Here is an 11,160-nt window from a genome sequence, read left to right as displayed (position 1 = left end):
CAATATCTGAGGACCTGGCAATGGCCTCAGCCCCCTCCCTCAAACTTCCTTGACCCCATGCCCATCTTTCCCTTTGAGACCCCACTCCCCCTGGCCTACTCCTCATCTGGGGTACCTCCTCCTCCCACCCTGTTACTTCTCAGCTGCAGCTCTGCCACCTGTTGGGCCCCCCAGCCCTGTCCCCCGTTGGGTCCCCCGCACTGCCCCTCCTTCCATCTTCAGCCCCCTCCCTTCCTTCCTCCTCTGGAGGCTGTAATATCCGTTTCACGATTTGGGGGCTGAGTTGCTATAACAACAGACGGCGATTGTGCTGTGAAGAGCAGCTCGCTCCCTACGCTGCCTCCATCCCTGCAGCCCGGTCGGCTGGCTCCCCTCCCTGCCACCCCCCAGCCCCAGCCTGGCCTCTTCTCAGTGTGTGTGTTTGCAGATGTGTGCCCAGGTCTGCTCCCCCTGGGACTGGGACGTGTGGCCGCCTTTTCACGGTCGCCTGTGTGAATCTGGCAGACGAGCTTCACATCGTGCGCGTGTGTGCACAGGCATGCATACTGTATTCGCTGCATTCTTCCTCCACCGTGTGTCCTCACTGGACTGCGCACGGGAGAAGGGCCACGTTGGGTGGGTGCCTGTTGGGGGGGTGTCTTGAAGTGGTGGGTCCCACCTACATCCGGTACTCTGAAGCCTGGACCTGGGTGGGGGGAGACATCACTGTAGCTGGGGGAGGGGCAGGGAGGTGCAGCAGCTGCCAGGTGACCTTTCCTGCCCTTGATGGGCAAAGGTGGCCCAGGGAGCTGGGGGTGGGGACCAGAGACAAGTGCTCACTCTTGCATCTCTCCCTGCCCCTGCCCTCGCCCCCACCCCTTCCCACACCCATCTATAAGGGTCTGAGTCACTGCGCCTGTCTGTGTGCCCATCTATGCCCTGTTGCCTGGCTGGACACGTCTCTGTGTGTGTGTGTGCGTGTGTGTGTGTGTGTGTGTGTGTGTGTGTAGCCTGCAGGGAGAGGAGCAGTGGGGGATGGGCAGGGCAGTGGGCTCTGGGGTCAGAGAGGCAATTTCACATTCACAGGCCCTGACTCAGCAGTTCCCATTCTCTGGCTCCTCTAGTGGCCTTGGTGGGGCCATCCTGAGGGTCTCTCCAAGGTCAGAGTAGGCCCCCCAAGTCTAGAACCTGGCTCAGGGATCTCTCTTCCCAACCTCTAGGGTCCTACAGCCTGGGTCCCCCTCTCATCCCCTTACAGGCCGGGAGGGAGCTCTCTGGTGTGGGGGAGTGTCCCCATGCGTCTACTCAGTAATTGACCACTCTGTGCAAAGTGCCTCGGAGGGCAGGATGACCTCGTGGGCAGGTCCTCTGTGTACACCTGTTCCCCCCCAAGGCATGCATCTGCCTCAGGCACCTGTGTGCACAAGTTTGCGTATGTTCTTGAGCAAGTATATGCTTCTTGTGGGTGTTGTACCATGGGGGGGGGGCATTTCTGCACGTGTCCCTGTGTGTCCCCTCGGGAACGCCTATGTGCATGGATAGGTGTGCATGGCTGTGAGTACGCCTCCGAGTGCCCATGCATGCATTTGTGGTCAAATGAGAGTGTTCTTGCACGTTGCCTCTGGCTAAGGACGCGCCAACTACCACTGGCTGTGCAGATCACGGACCCTGCAACAGAAATCAGGGTCCTGGAGTGAGCTGGCAGAATGGTCTTTCACACACACACACACACACACACACACACACACACACACACACACTGCCTCCCTCATTCAGAAGCCCAGTGTCCAACTTTGTGATACACACGCTAGGTGCCAGGTCCACCTTGGGTTGGATGAGTGAAGGGGGTCCCCTTCTTTCCAAACTCATACCCATGCATAGTGATGCAGACGCCCTCACAGGGAAGACCTTCACCCCAGCACCACATTCACTCTGAAAATTCTGGTTGAAGTGAGCTGCTGCCAGCTTCCCTTCTGTGGTCCAGGCAGTGTGTATCCACGCCCCTACCCCTCAACCTACTCCTATCCCAGTCCAGAGTTCCAGGCAGGACTGGAAATCAGGCTTCAAACTCTGGGATTCCCATGAGGCAGGGTTGGGAAACCCCAAGCCCCTAGGTCTACCCCGCCCCCATCTCTGCCTTTCCCTCCCCCACCGCGCCTCTGTCCTTTTCCCAGGAAAGAGCCCTCCTCAGTTCTAGGGGCGGTCAGGGGGCCTTTGGGCAGTGGGAGGCGGAAGCCAGGCAAGGGCTGGAAAGGGCCCCCAGCAGCCCGCGTCCCTAGGCTCCGGGCAGCCCGGGCCCGTTCCAAGGCGTTGCCAGCAGAGGGCGCTGCGGCCCGGGCCCCCGCACAGGACCTCCTCCTTCGGGCCCCCAAGTCTGGGCCCACAGCCTCCCCTCCGGCTCGCCCCAGCCCTGGGCGCTGCCACCTGGGCCCGCGGGCCGGGGGATGCGGGATCCCAGGGCGAGAAGCTAGGGCGCCTGGGTTTCCGGAAAAGTCACTGGGGTTGGGTTGGGGGTCTGCCTGGTTGGGGGCCCAGGCGCCAGGGTTAAGGACCTCGAGAAGCGGGGAAGAACTCGGAGGCCGGGAGGCTGGGACGCCTGGGTTCCTCGCGGGGCGTGGGCCTGTGGAGCAGCGGGACTGGCGGCTTCTGCGCCTTCGCATTGGCTGCGCAGCTCGTCCGTTAGCGCAGCATGATCCAATGCTCGCGTCCGGGGGGCGGAAACTGGTGCTGATGCTGCCGTCAGTCGGTGTTGCAGGGATGCGGCGGCGGGAGCAGCCGCCCTGACGCGCGGAGCATCCTTCTCCGAGCGGCACCGCGGCGGGGCGGGCGGACCGGCAGGCGGGCGGGGACGCGGCGGGGAGCGAGAGAGGCGCGAGGCGGCAGACACCACTGGCCCTGGTTCTGCCACCCGCCGGAGACGGGGCGGCCCTGGGGTTCTGATCCCCACCCCCCTGCTCCTGGCGCCCCCAGAACCAGGTACGGGGGGGTGCTGCGGCGGAGACGGACGGGGGGGGCGAGAGCCGATTGGGGGAGGGCAACGATTGGAGGGGCGGGGGAGGCAAGAAGGGCGGATTGGGGGGCGGGGGCGCTGGCGCGCTGAGAGGGCTGGCTGGGTGACAGCGAGGCGGCTAAACGGCTTGGGGGGTTGGGGGTCGGAGGCTCCCTGTGGAAGGGGTACTGGCACTGAGCTGGGGTGAATGGAGGGGGGTGGGAGGGCTGGTCGTTGAGGGGAAGGAATGGGGCGAGAAGGAGGGGCATCCGGAAGGCTTGTGAGGGAGGCTCTGAAGGGGGGTCCCCAGCCTACACCCCAAGGGCTGGAAGCAGTGCCCGTCCAGAGGGGATGAGGAGCCCGTTGTGCCCTGAAGGGTCTGCAGGGGAGAAACCAGCGAGGAACTGGCCTTCCTAGGAAAAGCAGAGGGGGCTGGAGAGGGGAAAGGAGAGAAGTGGAAAGGCAGGGAGCAGGGCCAGGCCAAGGGCTCCATACTGGGGGGCACCGCGGAGGACCAGGCTTTACTGGGGGATGGGAGCCAAGGGGAGAGGAGGTTATGGGGAGGGAGCAGAGGGGAAGGCGCCCAGGTGCTAGAGGCAGAGATGGGCATGTGTTGGGAGAGCCGGGAAAGATGGGGGGCCCGAGGGAGAGGAGCAGAAGCTTGCGGGGGAAGGTTGGAGGTGATGAGAGAGGGAGACTGGGAAATCAGTAGGAGGGGGCTGTGCTGGGGTGGGAACACGCTGGGGGTGGTGACAGGGTTATGGTCAGAGAGTGCTGCAGGGAGGGGAAGCTGCAGGGCCCGGGGCTTGCTCCCCTGCCCCCAAAGAGGAGGAGAACATTCCTCATGTCCCAGCCTCCTCCCCAGCTGAAGGAGCCATCTGCCCTGGGTCCTCTGGGTTGGGGTATGGGCCCCTGAAGCCTTGATGGGTCCTTAGAGGAAAAAATTGGCTGTGGGCAGCTGTTATCTTCTTTACTCTCAGCCCCCACCGGAGTCCTGGGTGAAGGCATTCGGTGCCTCATTGAACCAGCAAGGCTGGGAGGGGGCTCTTTCTTGGTGCCTGGAGGTGAAGGGGGAAGCTGTCCAGACCTGGAGTGATGAAATCAATCTTAGGGTGTGGGTCTTGGGTCTCCAGTCCTCTTGGCTGCCTTGGGGCTTCCATACACTTCTGGTTTTTTATGTGTTGGGGGATGGGGTCAGGTGGGCGAGAACCTCCCATTCATTCCCACCCCTCCCTCTTGTCCACCTTCCCAGTGTCTGGGTATTCCTTTTGGGGCAGGGTAGACTTCAGGGCTTTGCATTCTCTATCTTTCGCCGGAGAAGTAGACAGAGAGAAGGAAGACAGAGGAAGAAAGAGAGGAGGGAGGTCGGCTGATCTGTTAACCGTAAAGCCTCCTGTTTTGTGGGTGCTTTGGCCACTCAGGTCCCTAACTCCTTCTGCCTCCAGGGATGCCTCCAGGGACGCTGGCATCTGAGACTCGGCTGGATCTTTCTAGGGGCAGGGGAGAAGGGTCAGGCTCGGGGGTTCCTTCACTCCTGCTAGAGGAGGTGTTCTCAGATCCATCCTGTCCTCATACCCACAGGGTGGGCGGGACTGACCGACAGGCAGAGGCCGGCCATCAGAGGATGGCTGGGGAGTTCTCTCCAGGAGCCGGGGCCTCTGCTGGCTTCTCAGCCTGGGCTGAATCCACACTATGGGTTCCTGAGAGGAGGGGGCTGGGTTCCAGAGGGACTGTGGGGGACCTCTTTCCCCTCCCAGGCCCTCAGTCTCTATCCAGGTCCAGCTGCTCCCTCCCGCCCACCCTTGCCAGTGACACAGACAACCTGACACTGATACATATGCTCAGTGGCACCCGCCCAGACACACACCTACACAGGCACACACACCTGCGTACACAATACACCTCCCGGCTGCACACCGCCTACACGCCCCGCCCAGAGACTGCCACCTCACTGCCTGCCTCAGAGACCTCCCCGAGGCGCCCTGCTCTCCTGTACGTGACACGCTCATGGCCCCTACCTGCCCCCAGAGCCCCAACACTGCAGTGTCAGCCCACACCCTCAGGTGCACACAGCCCCCCATGCAACCATTCACCTCCCCAGATTCACACAGCCATCTCAGGCACATCTGTATGCTTGCAACATACCTTCACTCCCCGGGACACACCCTCTCCTCCTAGCTGCATCCCACCCCCATCATTAAGCGCCACGTTCCCTTCTTGGTCCTGAGCTCTTTGCCCCAGGCTTTGATGTGCACGACCACAGCCCATTCCGGGGGTCTGGCCCAGCACTCAGCCACACCTGCCGTCCTCAGAACCTTCCCGTTTCTAGGCGCTCCACCCCCCAGCACTAATCCTACACTCACACCCTGCCTCGTGCCGGAGCCATGCTGTCCATTTATTCCCAGCCCTCATGGGGACACCCCGACCCACAGTGCGAGCCCACGCCACCCACCCTGCTCCTCCGTCTGCTGGGGCGGCTCCCGGCCTGGCCCCGTCCACACCGGTGGGCTATGGCTCTCAGAGACTCATTCAACAAATAATCTGGCATCTGCATGACACCTTGCCGATCCTTGATCCTTACAAAGCTGTCTCTGCTGCTGTCACGCTGGAGTGGGGTGAGAGTGAGGCCGCCTGGGCTCAGCTCTGCCCCTCTGTGAGCCTCAGTTTCCTCATCTGTAAAATGGGGTTTCCCATACCTACCTCATGGGGTTCTTTTGAGGACTAGACCAGATGATTATGCTGACAATAATAATAGTAACAACTGTATCTACAGGCATACTTTATTTTATTGCGCTTCACAGATATTGCGTTTTTTGCAAATTGAAGGTTTGCGGCAACACTGCGCTGTCAGATGGTGGTTAGCGTAATTTAGCAAAAAAGTAATTTAAAATTAAGGTATGTACATTGCTTTTTAGACACGATGCTATTGCACACATGACTACAGTATCATAGACTATGGTATAGTGTAACTGGCAAACAAAAAATTCGTGTGACTTCCTTTATTTCAATATTCGCATTATTGTGGTGGTCCGGAATTGAACCCGCAGTATCTCCAAGGTCTGCCTGTACTCTCTACCTACTGTGAGCCTGGCTCTGTGCTAAGCACTCTGTGAACTTTGTCGTATGCCCCCGGTAAACGGCAGCTATTTCCAGCATTATCATGGCACGCGTGCACACACCTGTCACGGGTACCTTTAGGAAAATTCCCAGGCACCTCCTGCTTACTCACAAGTCTACCCCTGGAAACCATCTATCCTCTGCATCGCTGGGGTGTACCCACCTGCGGCATCATTCCTCAGCTGTGCATAGCGCAGGGTGGGCACAGGGGTGAGCTCACTCCTTTCACTGACTACCCCCAAGCTCCTAGGCACCTGTGCTCCGGCTCCCACTCTGCCGAGTCATTCATTTGCACCTCGGTCCCCAGCCCACCCGTCTCCTCAACCCCCCACACCTGGCAACAGCTGCCGCTCTTGTGCTCAGCCCCCTTCACGAACACCTGCTCAGGGGGACCCTCGCACACACCTGCCCACTCCCAGCCGTGCTGCTGTGGGACCTCCACTAGTCTCCAGACCCATTCATCCCTTTCCCACCTTCCCAGGTAGGAGGAGGTGCTCAGCAGAGTGGAGGAAGGCTCAGCGGGCAAAATCTGAGTCCCAGCTCTGCCACTGACAGGCCGTGTGACTGTGGGGATTCTGCACCCAGTCAGCTCCCTAGCACCCCCTACCCACAGGTGGACTCTGCAGCCTTGAGCCAGCGGTGATGGGAGCTGGAGGGGGTCGGGGTGGGAGTGACTCAGCTGCTCTCAGGATCTCAACTCTTTCTTCCCCCACAGAATCCTGTCCCACAGAAATGGGCACTCAGAGGTCCCTTCTCTTCTCTGAGTGTCAGTTTCCCCATCTGCCAAGGGGGGCAGTTATAAGGGCTGCATTACTTACTTCTCTCATCTGGCCTTGGTGAGAACCAAAGGAAACAAGAGACACATGGAATTTTGCAAACTGTAAAATGATGAGAGGAGGAGTTTTAAAAGTGATTATTAATACAATACCTACTTTTCCACTTTAGTCTCTGCTAGGCACTGTTTCAAATGCTTTACATATATTAACTCAATTTTGACAGCACTACTAATATCTCTATTTTACACGTAAGGAAACTGAGGCCCAGAGAAGCCAAGCAACTGGTTCGAGGTCACACAGCTAGAAAGGGGTAGAGCTGGAAGGAAACCCAGGCCCCTGAGTCAGTGCCTCTAATCACTGCAGTATCTCACTTTTGCTTTTGCCCTCTGCCGACATGTGGCTGGACTTGGACTTGCCCAAGGTCTTCCCTTGTCACTTCTAGGTCATCAGGGCTGGAAGAAGGGAGGAGGAAGAGGGGGTGGGGCCTATTCGCAGCCCACCAATCCTGCCTGAGGTTTTAGGGAGGAAACAGGACCCTCCAAAAAACACCTTGTGCAACTGAAAGGGCCCTCAGAGCTCAAGCACTTCGATGCCCCCTCCCGTATGATTCAAGAGCCCCTCCTGAGCATCTCTGAGCAGTAGTCATCCTTTCTCAGCTCACACACCTCCACAGACTGGGAACTCACCGCCCCCCCCCTCCGGGAGGCAGCCTACTCCACTGTTGGCTGTTTCGCATTGCCGGCAAGTTTCTCTTTAGCTCGAGCCAAAATCTCCCTCCCCATAACACGTACTCTCCCACCTGTCCACGGGCTGCCTTCTGGGGCCACCAGAATGTGTGTAAACCCAGCTCTTCCTCCCTGATGTCTGGGGGAGGCCCCTGCTGTTACACTCCCAGCTGGCGAGAGGGAGCTGGCGTGAGGAGAGCCAGAGGGAGGCTGGTGTTCCCATGGCTGGAAGTGTGTGTGTGTGTGTGTGTGTGTGTGTGTGTGTGTGTGTGTGTGGTGTAGATGTGGCCAGAGAAGGGGCTGAGTGGATGCTGGGAGAAGACCCCTGACCAGGGGCTCTGCCGGGATGGGTGCAGACGATCTCACCCTGGAATTCACATCCATTCACTCAGTTTGTGCTGGTGGTATGGGGCTAGGCCTTTGGTCAGGCTAGAAGGCCCGGGAGTAGAATAGTGGATACAGGGGAAGCATCTAGAATGGGAGGCCAGCGACCTTGATTTTAGCCTTGCTCTTCTCTATGGCCCTGGGTCAGTCACTGCCCCTCTCTGGGACTCCGTTTCCACCTCAGAGAAAACGAGAGGGGTAAACTCCATGAGCTCTGAGGTCTGTGTCTTTCAGCCCCCAGGGCAGACTCGGAGTCTGGATGGTCTGAAGAGCGCAGGGGCCCCTGTGAAGGTTGGGTCGGAGAAGGGTGAGCTCTGTGGCCTGTGCACAGTGCAGGGTAGAAGGAAGGCCATAGATGCTGGAGCCAGCCGGCCCCGTACCTGCACTTGGGCAAATGAATCCATCATTTGAAGCTCAGAGTCCCTGCTTGTAAGCCTGGGGTGACAAAAATACCTCCTAGAACTGGAGGACATGTAAGAACGTGCATGTGGTGGTCCAGCCTGGCACCCGATGCACAGTGGGAAGCCCTGAAGTTGCAGCCCAGATGCCACACTGGCACTGGCCTGGCCATGGGAAGATGGGGAGGAAGCCGCCAGCCTACGAGGACCCAGAAAGAATCGCTGGGACAGGATTCTGTGGGGGAAGAGAGTGGGCTGCGGCCCTGAGTGCAGCTGAGTCACCCCACCCCCAACCTCTCTAACTCCCATCACCGCTGGCTCAAGGCTGCAGAGTCCACCTGTGGGTAGCGGGTGCTAGGGAGCTGACTGGGTACGGGATCCCCAGTTACAGGGAAGAGGTCTGTTCCCCAGAGGAGCGGTGGCCCTGGGCCAGCAGTGGCTGGCAGTGTGCACTGCACTGACATCAGTCAGCAGGCAGGATATCCCGACGCTGCTCTGGCAATGTCCCTGCACTAGCAGTAGGCACTGGAGAAGAATCAATCTTGGGGAGCAGCACCTGGACACTGTGGGTGCAGGGGGGCTTCCACTGTACTGCATGAGCCTCGGGGAGGAGCCATGTGCAACTCCAGGGACACTGTTTACCTGATGTAATTGTGCAAGGCCATGGCCCTCGCCCACGGGGAGGAGACCTGAGGCCAGAGAACTGCGTACCAGGAGTTGAGGAAGGATGGAGCCTCCTAGGTTAGCAGGAAGCCCCTGCGTCCTGGGAGGAAGGGTGGGTTGAAGGCTGGGTCAGCAGAAGCTTGGTCCTGGGGAGGGGGGAGTCTGAAGGGAGGGGACAGGAATGGTGAAGAGCAGCAGGTTTCCTGGGAACTGTAGGGTGGCGTGGGGTGGAAAGAACCCGGGTGTCCGCTTAGCTCACACTCCTCTTGGGGCTATCTCTGCCTCGCAAGCCTGAAGCTGCCTCATTGGTCCCTGGGTCCCTGGAGAGAGGACGCAGGGAGGGCTGGGGCTGCCTCCTGGCCAGCTCTGCAGCCCCTGTGCCCCTGGCGCTGAGCTAGGCAGGCCTGTGCTGCAGAGCTGCAGGCTGTGGGGAGAATGAGTAATGAGCTTTGAGGGGCGGCAGGCCCAGACCCTGCCCCAGCCCCTCCCGGAGGCACCGCAGAAGCCCAGCCTCTGCCCTGGCAGGCGCTAGCAGGCACGTGCCTGCGCACAGCACCCTCTCCCTTGTCACACTCTTCCTCCACATCTGGGCACACAAAGACTGATAGAGTCATCCCCTCCTGGACTCTTACCCACTTTGCCGCTGCCGCTCCCATCCCCCAGCCAGGTAACATTCCTTCCGGCTTTTAGGACCTAGGCGCCTGCCTCCCAGCCTCTGGAGGCCGCCTCATCAGCCTCCACTCTTTCTGTCCTCTGCCAACTTCCTGAATGAGGGAGACCCTGACCCTTGGCTTTGCCGGCAGGAACCCCTCTGCCACCCTCTAGAAGGTGGGGGATGTGACTATGACAGAGGGACTGGGCTGGGGGTGGGGCAGGGGAACTAATCCCCTCCCTTTCCTGAGCTGAGGAGTGAGCGGACAGCAGCACGAAATCCTATTCCCTCTGCCAGCAGAAATCGATAGCTAATTAATTCCCTCCCCAAAATAGTGTCTGGAGGAGGGGGTGGGGGCCTTGCTCAGAGGCAAGGCCAGACTGAGACTGAGACCCTGGGTCGGGGAGGGAGGGAGGTTGCCATTCTCCGGCCTCCGGAGCCGTGCCTCTGCTGGGGGTCTCTGGCTGCTCCTTCTGAAGAAGAGGGGGAGTTTGGCTTTTCCCTCCCCCAAGCCTGAGGGTCCCTCTCCCCTGCCCTGGGCTGGGGTGAGGGTGCATGCGTGTGGGGGTAAGGGCGTCAATCAGGCTGGGAGCAGGTGCTGCATTTAATTTGATTGGCTAATTAGCCCGCGCATGTTAATTATCTCTATTACCCAGTGAGGAGAGGCAGTGGCAAAGCTATATATAACTGCGATAGTGTTTGGAGAGAGAAGGGACTGCTTGCCTGGAACACCTCCCTCCCTGGGGCAGCCCTTGGAGGGGTGCTGGGGCAGGACACTTGAGACCCTCTTGGAGCCTGTAGGAGTCGGGGGGGGGGCAGCAGTCAGAAGGAGCCAGATGGAAGGACCTGAGAGCTGGATTTGGAGGGTCTCTTGGAGATGGCTCCCCAAACTCTCTCTGTTGCCAGCCTCCTGAGGCCTTCTCTGCCCATCTTCTTTCTGCATACATATCACTCCAACCATCCTGCCCTCCCGTGACTCTCTGCTCACCCCCCTCACTCTGGCCTTTTCGGGGGGTCCCTAGGTTTCTCTCTCCCCCTTCATACCCCAACTTCCTCCCATGTAGGGAGGAACCACACTCATCCAACCTTCTCTCTCTCCAAGTCACCCCTCTTCTCTTCTTTTGGTTCACACCTCTCTGAACCACACCCGTGGCTGCCCTGCCCTTTGTCTCTTTTGTGGAGTTGCCGGAGTCAGACGTATGTGGATCTAAGTCCCAGTTCCCTGCTGACTGGCTGTGTGACCTTGGGCAAGTCCCTAGACTTCTCTATGTGGGCTTCCCCAATGGTTAATGGGAATAATGGGACATCCCAGACTGATTAAGTAAAATGACATTTGTAAAAGTGCTCAGCATCCAGGGCCTTGACAAATGCTGTTGGAATTTGGAATTTAATTTTCTCTGTCTTCTCATTCCTTTTCTCCCCATCAGGCCACCTTTCTCCTCAATTACTCTTCCTTTTCATGCGATTTCTCTTCTTC

This window comes from Delphinus delphis, chromosome 8 (genome assembly GCF_949987515.2).
Source record: "Delphinus delphis chromosome 8, mDelDel1.2, whole genome shotgun sequence".
Classification (NCBI taxonomy): Eukaryota; Metazoa; Chordata; class Mammalia; order Artiodactyla; family Delphinidae; genus Delphinus; species Delphinus delphis.
This window is presented reverse-complemented; position numbering follows the sequence as displayed.